This window comes from Phyllobates terribilis, unplaced genomic scaffold (assembly GCF_046119375.1).
Source record: "Phyllobates terribilis strain yellow unplaced genomic scaffold, ASM4611937v1 Scaffold_1__5_contigs__length_1240528914, whole genome shotgun sequence".
NCBI classification, from domain to species: domain Eukaryota; kingdom Metazoa; phylum Chordata; class Amphibia; order Anura; family Dendrobatidae; genus Phyllobates; species Phyllobates terribilis.
In genome coordinates, this window is record NW_027362761.1 from 329077339 (window position 1) to 329096049 (window position 18711).

Below are 18711 nucleotides of genomic sequence, written 5' to 3' on the forward strand. Positions count from 1 at the left end.
GAAACTCTGTGTGTGACAGGGTGCATTTCACCACAGACACTTGGACGAGTAGGCATGTACAGGGGCGTTACATGTCGCTGACTGAGCACTGGGTAACTATGGTGACAGCAGGACAAGGGGCTGCTGTCCAAGTCTTGCCGTCCCCACGAGTTGTGCGTCAATCCTCTTAATCTCGAAGTTCCTCCACTACTTCTGCCTCCTCAACCTCCTCTCGGTCCTCCACCTGCACCCAAAGCCTGTCTTGTCATGCCACATGCTTTCTAACTGTGCAGAAGGGATCCTGCACATCTCCTTACTATGCTGGCAGCAGGGCTCAACGTCATCAGGTGGTTTTTACTTTGAAATGTCTGGGAAATGTGAATCACACAGCTGAGGAGTTGTGGTCAGCTCTGGAGAACCAGTTTCATGAATGGTTGTCTCCACTGGACCTGAAACCAGGGAAGGCCATGTGCGACAATGCTGCAAATCTCGGTGCGGCCCTTCGCCGGGGCAATGTCACACACGTGCCTTGTATGGCTCACGTGTTGAACCTGGTTGTCCAGCAATTTTTAGGCCACTATCCCGGACTAGATGGCCTTCTGCAGAGGGCACGATCGCTGTGTGCTCACTTCCGCCGTTCGCATCCCGCAGCTCAGCGACTTACATCTCTACAGAAGTTGTTGGGCCTGCCACTTCACCGGCTAAAATGCGATGTGCCTACCCGGTGGAATTCAACTCTGCACATGTTGCAGCGACTGAGGCAGCACTGACAAGCCCTGGTGCACTACGTCCTGACGTATAGCCTGGGCCAACGGGATCCAGAGGTGGGGCAAATCACGCTGGAGGAATGGTCTCAGATCAGGGACCTATGCACCCTTCTGCACAGTTTTGAAATGGCGACGAAGATGTTTAGTGCTGACGATGCCATTATCAGCATGACTATTCCGGTGATTTACATGCTGGAGCACATGTTAAACAGAATACGGAGTCAGGTCGTGGCATAAGAGGAGGTGGAGGAAATAGAGGAGGAGGAGTTGTATGCGGAAGGGCTAACATCTGCAAGGTCCAGACGGTCGGCAGCACCAAGGCGGCAGGCATGTGAGGGTGGGGGAGATGGATTTACCAGGGCGCATGGTAGCAGCCAAACTAGTGAGGAAGGTGCAGGAGCCCAGGAAGAAGTGGAGGACGAACTGATGGAAGACTCATCAGATGAGGGAGACCTTGATCACATTTCTGTTGTGCGAGATTAGGGGGAGAGGGCAGAGGAAGGAATCATGATTGTTACCTCGCCACCAACACAACAGGGACTAGGTGCTCCTGGATGCGCAAGACAAATGATTGCATTCTTGCTGCACTACCTGCAACATGATCCTCGAATTGTCAGAATTCAAAATAATCCTGACTACTGGGTTGCCACACTCTTAGATCCCTGGTGCAAAAGTAAATTTGCCGAAATAATTCCTGCCATAGAAAGGGATTCACGCATGCAGGAGTATCAGCAGAGACTGTTGCAGAATCTTACATGTGCTTTTCCACAAAACACCAGTGGTGCACGTAGTGAATCTCACAGTTCTAACTTGCCAACCGTGGGACTGTCGAGTGTTCAGCACTCAAACAGTAACAGAAACACAGTATCTGCTGGTAACATCAATTTTGCGGAATCATTTCACAGCTTTTTTAGCCCATCCTTTGCAAGGCCACAGGAGACAAGAAGTCTGACACATAGTCAACGCCTAGAGACGATGGTACAGGAGTATCTCCAAGTAAACATCGAAGCCATGACTGTGTCACTGGACCCTTGCTCTTTTTGGGCTTCCAATCTGGATAAATGGCCGGAGCTCGCCACTTACGCCTTGGAGATCTTGTCATGCCCCGCAGCCAGCGTTCTATCTGAACGTGTGCTCAGCGCTGCTGGTGGTGTGCTGACAGATAAGCGCACGTGGCTGTCCACTGAGAATGTAGACAGACTCACGTTCATAAAGATGAACAAATCATGGATCCGCAAGGACTTTTCTACCCCTGTGTCATCCTGGGGAGAGTAAAAGCTTGAGGATTTCGTAAAATCACCTCACCAACCGTTTTAAGCTTTCAAATTACTAATAATTTTTAGCTGCATCTTGTCTGGAAAATAATTTTGGGCCTGTAGCAGTGTGCGGTACTCATTCTATTATGCCATCTATACTAAGCTCCACCAGCTTGCAAATTACTAATAATTTTTAGCAGCATCTTGTCTGGAAAATAATTTTGGGCCTGTAGCAGTGTGCGGTACTCATTCTATTGTGCCATCTATACTTATCTCCACCAGCTTGCAAATTACTAATAATTTTTAGCTGCATCTTGTCTGGAAAATAATTTTGGGCATAGTAGCAGTGTGTTGTACTCATTCTAGCCAACTGTTTTAAGCAACTCTGGGGCAATTGATGCCACTTAAGTGGTGTCTATGCCACAAATTTTTGGAAAAAATGGAGACTCTTTTTGGAGTACCCTTGCTTTGTTTTATGTGACGTTGCCATCGTCAATTAGAGGTGGCTTGGGTCTCCCCCCCCTTTTAACCGTAAGAAAATACATACACTATGGCTTGGGGTAACACAGATGGTTCAGTCTGAAGAGCTGTTTACTCAGAGGTCTGCTCCAAAGCTTCAGTGTCTGCTAGTCAGCGTAGTAACCCAGCTGCGAAGCAAGCTGCACCGCCTGTGTATCTAATAATGATTTTTAAATGCATCTAGCCTAGGCAGACTGTGGGGACCTCTAACCAAACTCAGACGCTCAGCCCCCTAATGCCCCCCTTTCATTGACAATACAATCATGTAACTCTTACAACTGGATGGGTGAGGATGGGTCACAGCTTTATTAACTGTTTATACTCATTCCATTAGAAATGCATTTTATTTCTAAAGTAATTCAGCTTGTTGCAGCATGCCCTTTGTCTCCAGTCTCCACAACGGCAAGTTGGCCAACAAGTGTAACTCTCCAAAATGTCCTTTCTATTTCCAAGCCACGGAGGATCCTGCTTACTCGTATGCAGGACTCCGACCCCCATCCATCACTCTTAACGCTTGTTCCACTTCATCCTGGAGTCCTGACAGGAATATGTCCAGTCCAATGTCCATTAAGTGAACACCGTCGGGCCGTATGAGGCCTGCTTTATCTCCTTCCAGTTGTCGGTGTCGTATCACTACACAGCCTCTGTCTCTTATAAATTTTGCCATCCGAATATTTGTTACCTGCCTTGTCCGTTCGATGGCCGTGATGTCTCATGCACCTTGCCATACCGTTCTCGGCACAATCTCTGACCATACTATAGTTAGTTTTGTGAAAAATTCTCTGAATCGCTCAGTGTCTAGTTTCATTATTGCTATTAGTTATGCGCTCTTGTGATAAGCTATGTCGTTTCCCCCGGCCTGTATAACTAAGATGACTGGACCTCTTGCCTCTCTCCCTACCTTGATTACCTCCATTAGTATCTGTGGCCATTGCAGGCCTCTAATACCTCTCCAGTTCAAATATGTGTTATGAAACTCCAATTTCCTCCCGCCTGGGCGGACTTTCACCCTTCTTTCTGCACAATATATATACGAGTTCTTAATCATTGCATAGCAAAAAAACAGCAAGGAAGTGGTATTTATATGTTATGTCCTGCTATGCACCTGTTCAAGGCTGAGTTAATCAGAAATTTAAGTACACATACCATGTTAAAATCGTATAGCATAGAAACAATGCACATAAATTTAAATAATCAAAAAGAAAAATTAAAGAATAAAAAAGGAACATATATATAATAATAATCTATAAATGATCACTCATAATGATACATCAAATCATGTCTGATGGTACACGTTTAAAGTATAAATCCACTAACTTTCTCTATTAAGGAGCTTTCTCCTATAATCATCCACCAAATCTCCACCAAACGCCGCGGCCCATGGAGGGGCAGTCAGTGAATCCTTCCTTATTTAGTATAGAGTCTACCAATACTTTGGGCGTATAGCCCAGCTGCGACGCAAGCTGCACCGCCTGTGTATCTAATGAGAATTTTTAACTGCATCTTGCCTAGGCAGACTGTGGGGACCCCCAACCAAACCCAGACGCTCTGCATCTAACCCAGCCAATCATTTGATAGTATTGCTAGTAGCAGAGTCTAAAAGACTAAAAGCTACTGCGCAGTCTTTTCCAAAAATTTGAGGGAATTACCACGGGAATGGTTTGGAAGAGGTATAAGAGTTTAGGTAGGACGTTCATTTTTAGTATACTTATTCTGCCGAACCAGGAAAAATCCTTCACCGTCCAAGAAGTAAGATCTTTATGGAGTTGTTCAATAAAGGGCCCAAAATTAAGATAAAATAGACGGGAGAGGTCTCTATGAATACGAATTCCTAAGTATCTGATACCCTGTGAGGGCCAGGCAAAGGGAAAGTTGGACTGGATGGAATCCTGTATGGATTTGGGGAGGGAGACATCGAGGGCCTCAGACTTTGCTGCAATGATTTTAAAATTTGGACATGTAACAAAGTGATCTATTTTAGCCATAACAGCAGGGATGGATATATGTGATTGAGTGATATATACTAGGACATCATCAGCAAATGCAGAGCACTTGTACTCGGTGCCTCCCACCTCAATCCACCTAATATTGGGGTTATCGCGAATTGATGAGAGCAGGTGCTCCATCACTAGGATGTATAAGAGAGGGGACAGAGGACATCCCTGCCTTGTCCCATTGGTGATTATGAAAGGTGATGAAAATGTTCCATTTATCTTCAGCCTAGCTGACGGATTGTGATACAGGGCCATGATTTTGGCTATAAAAGGGTCCCCTAGACCCCTACCCCAAGCTTTTTAAGAGAATAATATATGGCATGCCAGGAGACTCTATGGAATGCTTTCTCAGCATCCAAAGAGAGTATCTAATTACAAATTTTTAACTGCATCTAGCCCAGGCAATACTTTGGACCTAGTAGCAGTGTCTGCTAGTCAGCGGAGTAGCCACCGCCTGTAGATATAATTACAAATTTTTAACTGCATCTAGCCCAGGAAATACTTTGGACCTAGTAGCAGTGTCTGCTAGTCAGCGGATTATCCCACCTATTAAGCAAGCTACACCACCTGTAGTTTGGACACTTAATTTTTTCAAAGGAAATGCTTCGGGCCCCCGGGACACTCAGTGAAGAGCATCGGGGAGGCACCCCAAGGCACAGGGGCTGGGACTGGCGGTAGGACGCCTTGCGGTGGACCGCCAAGCTCGATCCTTATAAAAGCTTTTTAACTGCAGCAGCTTTAGTGGATGCTACTGGAGCTGGAATTCCCGCGGCTGCTGGCATCAGATTTGCCCTCCAATAGATCCTTGTAAAAGGATTTAAAGTGTACTCATTCAAATTACAGAGACAATTTAAATTAAAAAGCTTAGACCTGCCTCCACCGCAGGGGGGCTCGCTCGACCCATCAGCAGACAGGCACCTGTATTGGGAGAGGGGAGCTGGCCGTCAGGGTCCACCGCAGCTCTGGCACAAACCCAGTGACGCGGAGGTCACACGGGCAGGAACGGACTGGCCGTGTCAGCTTCGCACTTTTTTGGTTTAGAAGGGCATGACATGCCTATATCTGTGTCTCCCCCCTCCTTTTACTCCTCCACCTCTTTTCTTTTCGCATGACTATATGTACTTGTCACTTTTCCATGTGTTAGTTGTGTCTTCTGAGCAGTTTGTCAGGTTTTGTACACCTTTGAAGGTGTTTTCTATGTGTTTCTATGTGTTTTTGTTTGCCTGCCATTGGTTTTAATGGTGTTCGACGGTGTTCGACAATCAGTTCGACGAACAGTTTGGCGAACATACGGGTGTTCAACGAACCGAACTGAACTGAACTCGAACACTACGGGGGTGGCTCAACTCTACTTAGAACTCTCCTCATCACTTCACACTAGCCTTAACTACTTGTCTCCAACCCTGGAAGAGTGAGAAGCCTGAAGTCAGTCACATTGATACAATATGTCGATGATCTACTCCTCTGTTGTCCCGATGACCAAACTTGCCACAGGTTCAGCTATTCTTTGCTCCAATTCCTGGCCACCATAGGATGCAAAGTTACTCTGCGAAAGCTACAATGGTGTTGTAGCAAAGTTTTGTTTTTGGGTCATTGCTTATCCCAAGGTAACAAGCATCTCACTGGAGAGCGGAAAACTGACATCCGTGACATCCTGTACCCGATAACTGTCAAACAACTCCAAGCTTTCTTGGGAATGGTCACATACTGCAGGCAGTGGATCCCTAACGCGTCAGTTCTCATGCAACCTCTATATGATCGGGTCCATTCTTCTGAGCTTGACCTGCATTTTGACCAAGAAGCTGAGGATGCAATGGACCAGTTGAAAGAACTCATCATTTCAGCCCATGCACTGGGGATTCACAGCTATGAATTTCCATTCTTTCTATTTGTCTCTGAAGCGTGTGGCCATGCCTCAGGAATTCTGGCCCAAAAACATGGAGGCCATATGAGACCCATCGGATATTATTCCAGTAAATTGGATCCAGTGGCGCAAACAGCTCCAATATGCCTCAAAGCAGTGCTGGCAGGTACAGAACTCCTCCGCAGAACAGCAGATGTTGTACTTGGCCATCCTACAACTATACTGGCCCCTCTTGATTTGAAAGCTATCCTTGCACAAGCCCAGCACAACCATCTATCTATGCAACGTCGTGTCAGAATCCAATGTGAGCTCCTTTTACCACAAAATATAGCTCTTCGGCGATGTACTGTCTTGAACCCCTCCACTCTGCTTCCGCTGTCAAGGGGGGACTGCTCTGAACACTTAGGGGGAACCTCTGAAGACCATGAATACCCTGATTCGAGTGACCATGATTGCCTTGAGGTCATGAAGGCAGAAACCTCTCACCTACCTACTGTCTCTGAGCAGCCACTGCCTGAAGCGGATCTGATACTGTATACTGACGGGTCCAGATACGCAGATGAATATGGAACATACCATACCAGATATGTGGTGGTGTCCCCACCAAAGGTTGTTTCTGCTGGACCACTGCCATCTTATATGTCAGCTCAAGAGGCTGAACTGTATGCTCCGACTGAAGCCTGCAAATGCACAGAGAGTCGAGTGGCCAATATCTACATGGACTCGAGGTACGGATTCAGGATTGCCTACGACTTTGGACTGATATGGGCCCTGAGGGGCTACAAGACAGCCAGTGGAGCTCCAATCTCTGGATTGCTTTTTTAAGCAAATAATCAGGATTAAGATAAAAAGAAAATTATTCCTGGCCCCTGACACCTGGGGCTATTTCTACAAAAATCTGTAAAAGCACCAGCAGACAGAACTGAAATGGACCCTCTTGCTATGTGCACTGCAGTCTGCTATATACCCTGCCTCCCTAGCACTGATATCTCTGCAGCAGGATTAGTCCTCAAAAGGACTGTTAGTTGAGATGGATATGTATAGAATCTTGTAGAATACCTACACTAACTAGTAAACAACCGAATCTCTCCCTAGCTCAGAAGCACCTCTCCCTACACTGACTGATTGTGGAGTAGACTGTGACGAGCACGTCGGCGCTATGTCTAATATAGACCTGTTGACGCCCTGTGCGGCCAGCCAAACACTGTAATGCCACAACCAATATGGCTGCGGTATTACAGTGTTTGGCAGACAATCCCTGCATGTTGAGCGCCAAATGTGCAGGGAGGGGACGCAAGCTCCTGCCAAGCAACTCCGGAAATACTCAGCGAGCGCCGAGCATCTTGAGCAGTGAGATGTCGGGCGAACACCGAGTAGTAGCGAGCATGCTCGCTCATAACTAGTTATAATGTCTATTTAATATTTAATAAAGAATTGTTTTATACTTTCAACCTTATTGCTCCCTTTTTTCTCCTGTATTCCAACGTTTCTTGGAGTGGTTTGTTTGTGGCGGCACATTCCTGTTCTTACATACTGATGTTTCAAACAATAAAATGCATTTGGGAATTTAGTTATTAAGTGTCTGATATGTTGGGGTAGAGAGTTCCAGAGTAGGGGAGATGCACGGGACAAATCTTGTATGCGATTGTAGCAAGAGGAGATAAGAGGGGAGTAGAGAAGGAGATCTTGTGAGGATCGGATGTTGCGTGCAGGTAAGTACTGGGAGAATAGGTCACAGATGTAAGGAGGAGACAGGTTTTGGATGATTTTCTATGCCAAAATTTGAGCTTTCAACTGGAGTCTCTGGGCAATGGGGAGTCAGTGCTGGGATTGACAGAATGGAGAGGCTGGGGAATAGCGGGGTGACAGGTGGATTAGTCAACCAGCAGAGTTTAGGATAGATAGGAGGGATGCGAGAGTGTTAGAAGGGAGCCAACAGAGCAGAAGGTTGCAGTAGTCATGGCGGTGTGAACCCAGAAGCATGCAGCTGAGTAGCTCTGCAGAGGAGTTGGAGAAGGAAGAAGACGAGAAGGTTACATTGTGGCTTCCCAGACAGACACTGATTGATGCAACCACAACAAGCCCTGTGTTTCCAGCCACAACTCGGGCTGTAGTCAGCAGCAATCATGGGTCTGCAGTTTTCAGGGGCAGAAAGGATTTGCCTAGTCTGGGTCTTTTGGAGACTGTAAAGGATGACACAACTTATGTTATCTGCCAAATTTGTTAAAAACGACTGAGTAGAGATAAAAATTGCAATGATTTGACTACTACTTGCATGAACTGGCACATAAGCAATCAACATGCATTAGACTGTGAGTCTCACTGCCGTAAAATGCAGACTAGCGGGCCTCACCAACCACCGGCCGCCCCATAAACCACAATTGCTGCTTCTTCCTCCTCCGTCACCATGGCAAGTGTTTTCCCACTGGTCTCTGGGAGCAGAAACTCCACTTGTTTATCTGCTACAGTTGCAGCCTGCACCTCTTTCACAGTCCAGCAGTTTGTCATGTTCACTCTGCTCCACCCTCTCTCAGCACAGCAGCCAGCCCTCGGTCGCGCAGTTGTGGTCATATTAAAGATTGTTTCCTCCTACACATGCCAAAGAGCTTGAACTTCACCATCTCCAATCTGTTGGCCACGGAGATGCTGCCTTTCTGCCTGGTGAATACAGATGGTTTCCGAAAGCTGATGGCCATTGCAGTTCCCCATTTCCAGCTGCCCAGTTGCCATTACTTCTCTAAGAAAGATGTGCCTGCGCTACATCAGCATGTTGCAGACAACATCACCCATTCCTTGAAAAGATTTATGTCTGCCAGGGACCATTTCACCACTGACACCTGGATGAGCAAGCTTGGCCAGGGGCATTACATTTCGCTGACTGGGTACTGGGTGACTGGGTGGCTGTAGGGGGAGGTGGGGAATGGGCTGCTCCACAAGTCTTGGAATCTCCAAAGCTTGCAGGGCACTTGGAGATGGAGAACTAAACCACTGCACACAAGGAGATGGAGAACTAAAGTACTAGACAACAGGGGATGAATAAGTAAACTACTAAACACCTAGCGTGGTAGAACTAAATTACTACCCACCAGGGGATGGAGAACTAAACCACTGGACACCAAGGTGTCACTAGATACTAAGTCTTAGAATCCTCAAGACTTGCGTTACAAACTCTGTATCTAACATTTCCTCCACTGCTTCTGCCTCCTCCATCTCCTCTAGGGCCTCCACCTGCACCCTAAACCTCTCCCTTAATGAGACATGATTGTTTCCTGTATTGTTAGGATTAGAAATAGTGCTGACTACTGGGTTGCTACTCTGTTCGTTTCACGGTACAAGAGTAAACTTTTGCCAGATGCTTCCCACCCTGGAAAAGGACTCTTCCATGATGGAGTATTAAAACATTCTTGAAGACAATCTTAAGAGTGGTTTTCCCCAAGACAGCATTGAGGCACACAGTGTGCATTGCAGCTATAGACTTCCAACTCCAGGAACATTGAGTTGCAGCGCTGGGGTCCTGCGTTCGAACCCCACCAAGGACGTCATCAGCAAGGAGTTTGTATGTTCTCCCTATGTTTGCGAGGGTTTACTCAGGGTACTCATTTTTCTTCCCACATTCCAAAGACATACTGATAGGAAATTTAGATTGTGAGCCCAATGGGGACAATGCCACTAATGTCTGTAAATGTTTGTAAATCGCTGTGGAATTAATGGCGCTATATGAGTAAAATAAATTGAAAAAAAAATCTGGGAGTTGTTTCACTTTTTTTTAGACCAAACAATGCGCCTGCAGAACAGAGTACCAGGCTGACACGTAGTGAACGACGGGAGAAGATAGTGTAGGAGTATCTCAAGCTCAATATCAATGCCATCAGGGGGGGTTTGGACCCTTTTGAATTTTGACCTAGAATGATTGAAGAGTGGCATGAGCGCAACTGTCACGCCTTTGAAGTTTTGTGATGGGCGGCAGTCAGCGTTCTCTCAGAAAGTGTCTTCAGCGCTGCTGGTGTCTTCATGTATAAGCGCATCTGGTTGCCCCCTGAAAGAGTAGACCGCCTAACCTTCATCAAGATGAACAAGTCATGGATCTCCACTGACTTCTGCAGCCCTGTTGCAGACTAGGCGATAGTGTAGGTTTTAGTGTGCTGCATTAATATCGCCTTATTGCAGTCTGTGACACCTTTGTCATGGCTTCCATGCCTGTTGTTGCTAGTGCAGCTGATGTTATTAAAAATGTTTAGAAATGTGGAGACTCCAAGTTGGGTTTCCATCTGGTGGGTTCCCTATAGTGGAAGGGGTGTCAGAGTCCCATTATTTCTATTATTGGGAAATTGTTAATGTCTGTAAAGCGCTGTGGAATTATTGGTGCTATATATGTGAATAAAATAAATAAATAAATAGAAATTGATCCCACTTTAGTGGTATCTGCCTAGAATTATTGGGAATGTTTGGTCTCCAAGTTGGGTCTACTCCATGTGTGTTGCTTTGAATTTTGCAGAGCTCTCAGAGCACAAGGCCTACACCTGTCACTCCTTCACCAGTTGCTGATCACAATTTAAGCTCAGAATGCTGCTCCAAGCTCTGTTCCATGCTGAAATGTAGCCTGGTTTCAGGATCATGTTATTAGCACAGCCAATTTAGATTCTGAAATGTGAACTTCTGGCTGTAGCACAATACTAGCATAAAATAATTAGAAGCTGAAATGTGGCCTAGTTTCTGTAGCACAGTAGTAACAGAACAAATTTAGATTTTTATCATGTGAACCCCTGTATGGAGAACAATTTAAGCACCAAGGAATAAAAAGCTGAAATGTGGCCAGCTGTATGTAGCATGGTAGTAAGACAACAAATTTAGATTTTATCATGTAAACCCCTGTATGGAGAACCATATCAGCACCAAATAATTTAAAGCTGAAATGCAGCCTTCTTTATGTAGCACGGTAGTAAGACAACAAATTTAGATTTTATTATGTGAACCCCTGTATGGAGAACAATATCAGCACCAAAGTACTTAAAGGTGAAATGTGGCCTGCTTTATGTAGCATGGTAGTAAGACAACAAATTTAGATTTTATTATGTGAACCCCTATACAGAGAATAATATTGACACCAAATAATTTAAAGCTAAAATGTGGCCTGTTTCATGTAGCACGGTAGTAAGACAACAAATTTAGATTTTATTATGTGAACCCCTATATACAGCAGAATCTCTGCACAAAAAATTACAAGCTTAGATGTGGCCTGCTGTATGTATCACATTAGTAACAGAAGAAATTAGATTTTTTGCTGTCGACGAGCCTTGGATACAGAAGAATCTCAGTGCAAAAGAATTACAACCTCAGATGTGGCCTTGTTTCTGTTGCACGACCGGAACAGAGCAAATATATATTTTACCATGTCAACCCCTGTTAGCACAGAATATCAGCACCAAAGAATTAAAAGCTAAAATATGGCCTGGTTTCTGTAGTATAGTACTAAAAGAACAAATTTAGATTTTAATATGTCAACCTCTGGATGGAGCAGAATATCAGCACCAAAGAATTAAAAGCTGAAATGTGGCCTGCTTTATGTAGCACAGTAGTAAGACAACAAATTTAGATTTAATCACGTGCACCCTTGTATGGAAAAGAATATCAGCACCAAAGAATTAAGAGCTGAAATGTGACCTGCTTTAAGTAGCAAAGTAATAATACAGCAAATTTAGATTTTACCATGTTTGTCCCTGCATGGAGAAGAATAGCAGCACCAAAGAATTTAAAGCTGAGATGTGGAATGCTATATGTAGCACGGTAGTAAGACAATAAATTTAGATTTTATCATGTGAATCACTGTATGGAGAGGAATATAAGCACCAAAGAATTTAAAGCTAAAATGTGGCCTGCTTTATGCAGCACAGTAATAAGACAACAAATTTAGATTTCATCATGTAAACCCCTGTATGGACAACAATATCAGTACCATAAAATTAAAAGCTAAGATGTGGCCTGCTGTATATATCATGGTAGTAACAGAAGAAATTTGATTCTTTTACTGTGGACGAGTCCTGTATACAGCTGAATCTCATCACAAAAAAATTACAAGCTGAGATGTGGCCTGCTGTATGTACCACGTTAGTAACAGAAAAAATTTGATTTTTTTTTTACTGTGGAGCCCTGGATACAGCTGAATCTCAGAAGTACAAGCTCAGACGTGGCCTACTTTATGTAGCACAGTAGGAACAGAAAAAATAAGAGTTTCAAAAGGTGTACTCCTTCATAAAGCACAGTATTAGGAGTGCACAACAGAGTTACATGCTGAAATGTGGCCTGCTGTCTCTGTCTGGAGAACACGAATAGCAAAAACGATTAATCTGCTGGAAGGTCGATTTCCCAGCCATACAGGATCCTAGCTATCTAAACTATTTGACTTAGAAGCAACCGCCTAGCTAACTATCTAAAATCGCTCAGTATCCATGAGCAGACCAGGAACAGCCTCTCTGATCTGTTATACTGATAAAATCGCACTAAAACAACATGTCCGCTCTTTATATAGAGAGGGACATGTGATTGCAGCAGCCAATGGCACAAGCCCTTGTGTCTGGACATTGTGGATGGTTCCTGCACCCTGATTGGCTGGCCACAAATTTACACTCATTAAGTTAGGAAAATAAAATTATATTACCTGCATGCCGCTCCTTTGACCTCTCCGCACCACCTCCCCTCATCAAACACGTCTGCCCCACTCATCATACAACACCACTATCCTAGCCAAAGTGCTGAAAATACTGTAGTGGAAACTCAATCATTTGCCGGACTTTTACCGAATGTTGCCGATTTTAAGTAAAAATGTGGCGCCCCTGCGGGTTCAGTCGCCGCAGTGGTACTGCATCACACCCAGAGGTGTGCTATCCCACTCTCAGGTAAGGAGTGAGTACTGCCCGGGACCCACCCACCTGCAACCAACACTACACCATTGCAGACCAGCAGGTGGGGCAAGATGCACGTGTACAATGCTGAGCCCTGTCCCTGGTTGGAAGGGGGGGAACCAAGAGAGGGGGAACCATGTAGTGGGTGTGGGTGGAGGAAGTAGGTCAGGAGAGCACCGTCAGAAAGAGTATAAGAAGAAGAGGAACCATCTAGAAGCGGGAAGTTGAGTCGTGTAAGTAAAGAGGAGAATGTCACGGGTGTGTTGCCACGAAGATCGTCACGAGTACACAGCCTGACTTCTCGCAGCTGACTTGTTGGTGCTTTGTGTTTTTTCGGCAGTGAAGGAGTTAATTCTCTCTCTCTCTGGGCTAGCTGAGGTCCAGCCTCGCCCAGCTGCAATCAATGCTTCTTTAGTGAGACTCCTTCATATTCCTGCAGGTCTGTTTGGGAGGTGTCGGTGAAAGCTTTTCATTCAGACTTACAGAGCGGATCGTGGTGTTTGGAGTTGCTGAGATAAGTGTATTTGGAAGTGTTTTTTCCCTTTCCTCGCTTTATCATTTATCTCCTTTCCCGTTGGTGTTCCCTCTGTTGTAGTGGTGTAGAAGTTGTATGCAAGGTGGTTTTGGTTTTTCCCTTGTACTGTCTCGTTCGTCTAAATACTGTGTGTGGGCATATTATTTCTGGTTCCCAATTGTTGTGATCGGGGTCCTTCTCAGGACTAGATTACTGAGGTGCAGGGATCCTCAGGAGGTAGGGGTTACGCTGGCGGCCTGGACCTCTGTACCTTTAACAGTACCTCCAGGTTGAGGGATTAGTCAGGGCCCCAGCTTAGGGTCAGCTTAGGCCCCCTACCTCCAGTATTCTGTGACAGTGTGACATTTTCACCGACCAACTTAGTTTTTCTCCAGCTACCATGGATCCAGTAGCCGGTCTAGCTCGGCAGTTGCAGAGTTTGTCCATGGGGCTGGCGGACGTTAGGTCCAAGGTTTTGCATCCTCTGGAGCAAGCCGGACCAGAACCTAAAGTAGCTCTCCCTGACAGGTTCACTGGGGGGCGGGACAAGTTTTTTGTTTTCCGGGAGGCATGCAAATTGTACTTTCGGCTGCGGCCTCGGTTATCGGGCAGCGAAGAACAAAGGGTGGGAATTGTCATCTCGCTCCTACAAGGGGACCCACAATCTTGGGCGTTCTCTCTTCCCCCAAGCTCCCCGGTTCTCCAGTCAGTGGATAGGTTTTTCGCTGCTCTGGGACTCGTATATGATGACCCAGATCGGATCTCCCTTGCTGAGTCTAAGTTACGTAGGATTCAGCAGGGAGATCGTCCGGTGGAGGAATTCTGTTCGGAGTTCCGTAGGTGGGCCACGGACACCCAGTGGAATGACCCGGCTCTTAGGAGCCAGTTTTGTCATGGTTTATCCGACAAATTACAGGATGTGTTGGCACAGTATGACTCTCCCGCGTCACTGGAAGCCGCTATGGCCCTTGCCATTCGCGTTGACAGACGGCTTCGGGAGAGGTGCGGGATAACTCTACCCCCTGTAATGTCTCCACCTCCTACAAGGTCCCCTCATATGGTGGTTCCCCTGGTCAGTCCGGAGGAGCCTATGCAATTAGGAGGGACATCATTTCGGGGAAGGGGACCGGTGGAGCGCCATAAGACAGGAAGGTGTTTCCTCTGCGGGAAAAAGGGACATTTTATTGGGGGGTGTCCATCCCGTCCCTTGCAGAGTAAAGAGTCGTCGAAAAAACTGTTGATCCCAGGTTGTGTGGTGGACGGCAATCTGGGAGTAGGTATTTCGTCCCTAGGTTCGTCTCAGTTTCTCGTACCGGCGGAGGTGGTGGTGGGTGCGAGAACTGAGAGGATATCTGTTCTTCTGGATAGTGGGGCCGGGGCTAATCTGGTTGATGCTCGGTTTGCCCGGGTTCAAGGTATGCGATTGAGTGAGTTGGCTAAACCCATCCCCATATTCTCGATCGATGCCAGGCCTCTCGGTCAGGGAAGTTTTTTGCAAGCTGTGCATGGCGTAAAACTTCAAGTGGGGGCAATACATAAAGAACTGTTGTCTTGCTACGTGTTGGAGGGTCTTCCCACTCCTATAGTGTTGGGCCTTCCTTGGTTAGCTAAGCATAACCCGGTTATTAATTGGCAAACCAGAGAGATAAGCCAATGGAGTAAATTCTGTAATAAAAACTGCATGAACACGGTCATCGGTGCGGTTACTCCTTGGGTCTTACCTCCATTTCTGGCGGACTTTGAGGATGTATTCTCGGTGAATGGGTGTCAGGAACTACCTCCTCATCGCGAGTATGACTGTTCTGTAAAACTGCTCCCTGAGGCCAAGTTACCTAAAGCTAGGTTGTATAACCTTTCTGGTCCTGAGAGGCAGGCCATGAAGGATTATATTTCTGAAAGTCTGGCTAAGGGGCATATTAGACCTTCATCTTCACCGGTGGCCGCGGGGTTCTTCTTTGTTAAGAAGAAAGATGGAGGCCTACGCCCTTGCCTGGATTTCCGTGAACTTAATCGGATTACGGTCCGAGATCCGTATCCGCTCCCACTTATTCCCGATCTCTTTAATCAGATCGTGGGCGCCAAATGGTTCTCTAAGTTGGATCTCAGGGGGGCGTACAATCTGATTAGGATGAAGGAGGGGGATGAGTGGAAGACGGCTTTTAACACTCCGGAGGGGCATTATGAGAACCTTGTCATGCCATTCGGTCTGACTAATGCCCCGGCGGTGTTTCAACACTTTGTTAATGATATTTTTCGCCACCTGGTGGGACAGTTTGTTGTCATATATCTGGATGATATCTTAATTTACTCGCCGGATCTGGTGTCTCATCAGGAGCACGTTAGACAGGTGTTACAGATCTTGCGGGATAATAAACTGTATGCCAAGTGGGAAAAGTGTGTGTTCGCCGTACAGGAACTCCAGTTTTTAGGCTTCCTGGTTTCAGCGTCCGGTTTTCGTATGGACCCTGGGAAAGTGCGGGCAGTTCTTGAGTGGGATCGGCCGGAGAATCTTAAGGCACTACAACGTTTCCTGGGGTTTGCTAACTATTACCGGAAGTTCATTCGTAATTTCTCATCCATGGTTAAGCCTCTCACAGACATGACTAAAAAGGGGACGGATTTTTCTAGGTGGTCTGACAAGGCTTGTCAAGCATTCTCCTCCTTGAAAAAATGTTTTGCCTCGGCACCCATACTCATTCAACCTGATGCGTCTCAGCCATTCTTTGTAGAGGTAGACGCTTCCGAGGTAGGGGTGGGAGCAGTATTGTCACAGGGTTCGTCCCCTGGTAAGTGGCATCCGTGCGCCTTTTTCTCTAAAAAATTGTCGTCCGCTGAGAGGAATTACGATGTCGGCAATAGGGAACTCTTGGCCATTAAGTTAGCTTTTGAGGAGTGGCGCCATTTTTTGGAGGGGGCAGTTCATCCGGTCACCGTCATCACCGATCACAAGAACCTGCTATATCTGGAGTCCGCGAAACGTCTGAATCCCAGACAAGCTAGGTGGTCATTGTTTTTTACCAGGTTTAATTTCGTCGTTACATATCGTCCTGGGTCTAAAAATGTAAAGGCGGATGCCTTATCTCGTAGTTTCCCTGGGGCCGGGAATACGGACGACCCGATTCCTATTCTTCAGGAGGGGGTGGTGGTTTCGGCAGTATGCTCTGAGCTGGAGGAGGAGATATTGGAGGCTCAGGGGGACGCCCCTGTTGGACCTCCGGGGAGACTGTTCGTTCCAGATCAGTTGCGACAAAAGGTGATCGAGGCACACCATAACTCAGTTTTTGCAGGACACCCGGGGAGTAAAGCAACTGTGGATCTCCTCTCGCGTCGGTTTTGGTGGCCTAACTTACATAAAGAGGTGGTAACTTTTGTCGCGTCCTGTGGGGTTTGTGCGCGCTCTAAGACCTCACATACCCGTCCGTCTGGGGCCCTTTTACCTTTGAAGATCCCGGAGCGTCCTTGGACTCATCTGTCTATGGACTTTATTACGGACCTCCCTCCGTCTTCGGGTAAAACGGTCATACTCGTTGTAGTGGACAGGTTCAGCAAGATGGCACATTTTATCGCTCTTCCGGCTCTCCCTAATGCTAAAACTCTTGCGCAGGTGTTCATTGGGGAGATTGTGAGGCTTCACGGGGTACCCTCCGAGGTGGTGTCTGATCGGGGGTCTCAGTTTGTGTCCAAGTTCTGGAAGGCGTTTTGTGCACGGCGGGGGATGCATTTGTCATTCTCGTCGGCTTTTCATCCTCAGACCAATGGTCAGACGGAACGTATGAACCAGAGCTTGGAGACATATCTTCGGTGTTTTGTGTCAGAGAACCAGGAGGACTGGGCTTCTTTCCTACCTCTGGCAGAGTTTGCTCTCAATAATAGGCGGAGCGAGTCCACTGGTAAGTCCCCGTTTTTTGGGGCATATGGTTTTCACCCCCAGTTTTGTACTTTCAGTAGGGGGGGCTCTTCGGGGGTTCCGGAGGAGGAACGATTTTCCTCATCTCTCGCTTCAGTATGGAGAGGGGTGCTGAAGAATCTGAATACTATGGGGAACCGATACAAACGTATGGCTGATAGGAGGAGAGTGTCTGGTCCGGACCTAAGTGTGAACGATCAGGTATGGTTGTCTACCAGGAATATTAAACTTAAGGTTCCCTCCTGGAAACTGGGTCCCAGGTTCATCGGGCCGTACAGAATCAGTTCTGTTATTAATCCGGTGGCATTCCGTCTTGACCTCCCCCCTACGTTTAAAATTCACAACGTGTTTCACAGATCATTGCTTAAGAGGTATGTGGCGCCGGTGGTACCGTCACCTTTACCTCCCCGTCCTGTGGTTGTCAATGGTAACTTGGAGTTCCAGGTATCGAGGGTCATTGATTCACGCTTTAATCGCCGGTCCCTTCAGTACTTGGTTCATTGGAAGGGGTATGGTCCTGAGGAGAGGATGTGGGTTCCTGCGTCGGATATTAACGCAGACCGATTAGTTCGGGCCTTCCACACGACTCACCCGAATAAACCTGGCCCTGAGGGTCCGGAGGCCCCTCGTAGAAGGGGGGGTACTGTCACGGGTGTGTTGCCACGAAGATCGTCACGAGTACACAGCCTGACTTCTCGCAGCTGACTTGTTGGTGCTTTGTGTTTTTTCGGCAGTGAAGGAGTTAATTCTCTCTCTCTCTGGGCTAGCTGAGGTCCAGCCTCGCCCAGCTGCAATCAATGCTTCTTTAGTGAGACTCCTTCATATTCCTGCAGGTCTGTTTGGGAGGTGTCGGTGAAAGCTTTTCATTCAGACTTACAGAGCGGATCGTGGTGTTTGGAGTTGCTGAGATAAGTGTATTTGGAAGTGTTTTTTCCCTTTCCTCGCTTTATCATTTATCTCCTTTCCCGTTGGTGTTCCCTCTGTTGTAGTGGTGTAGAAGTTGTATGCAAGG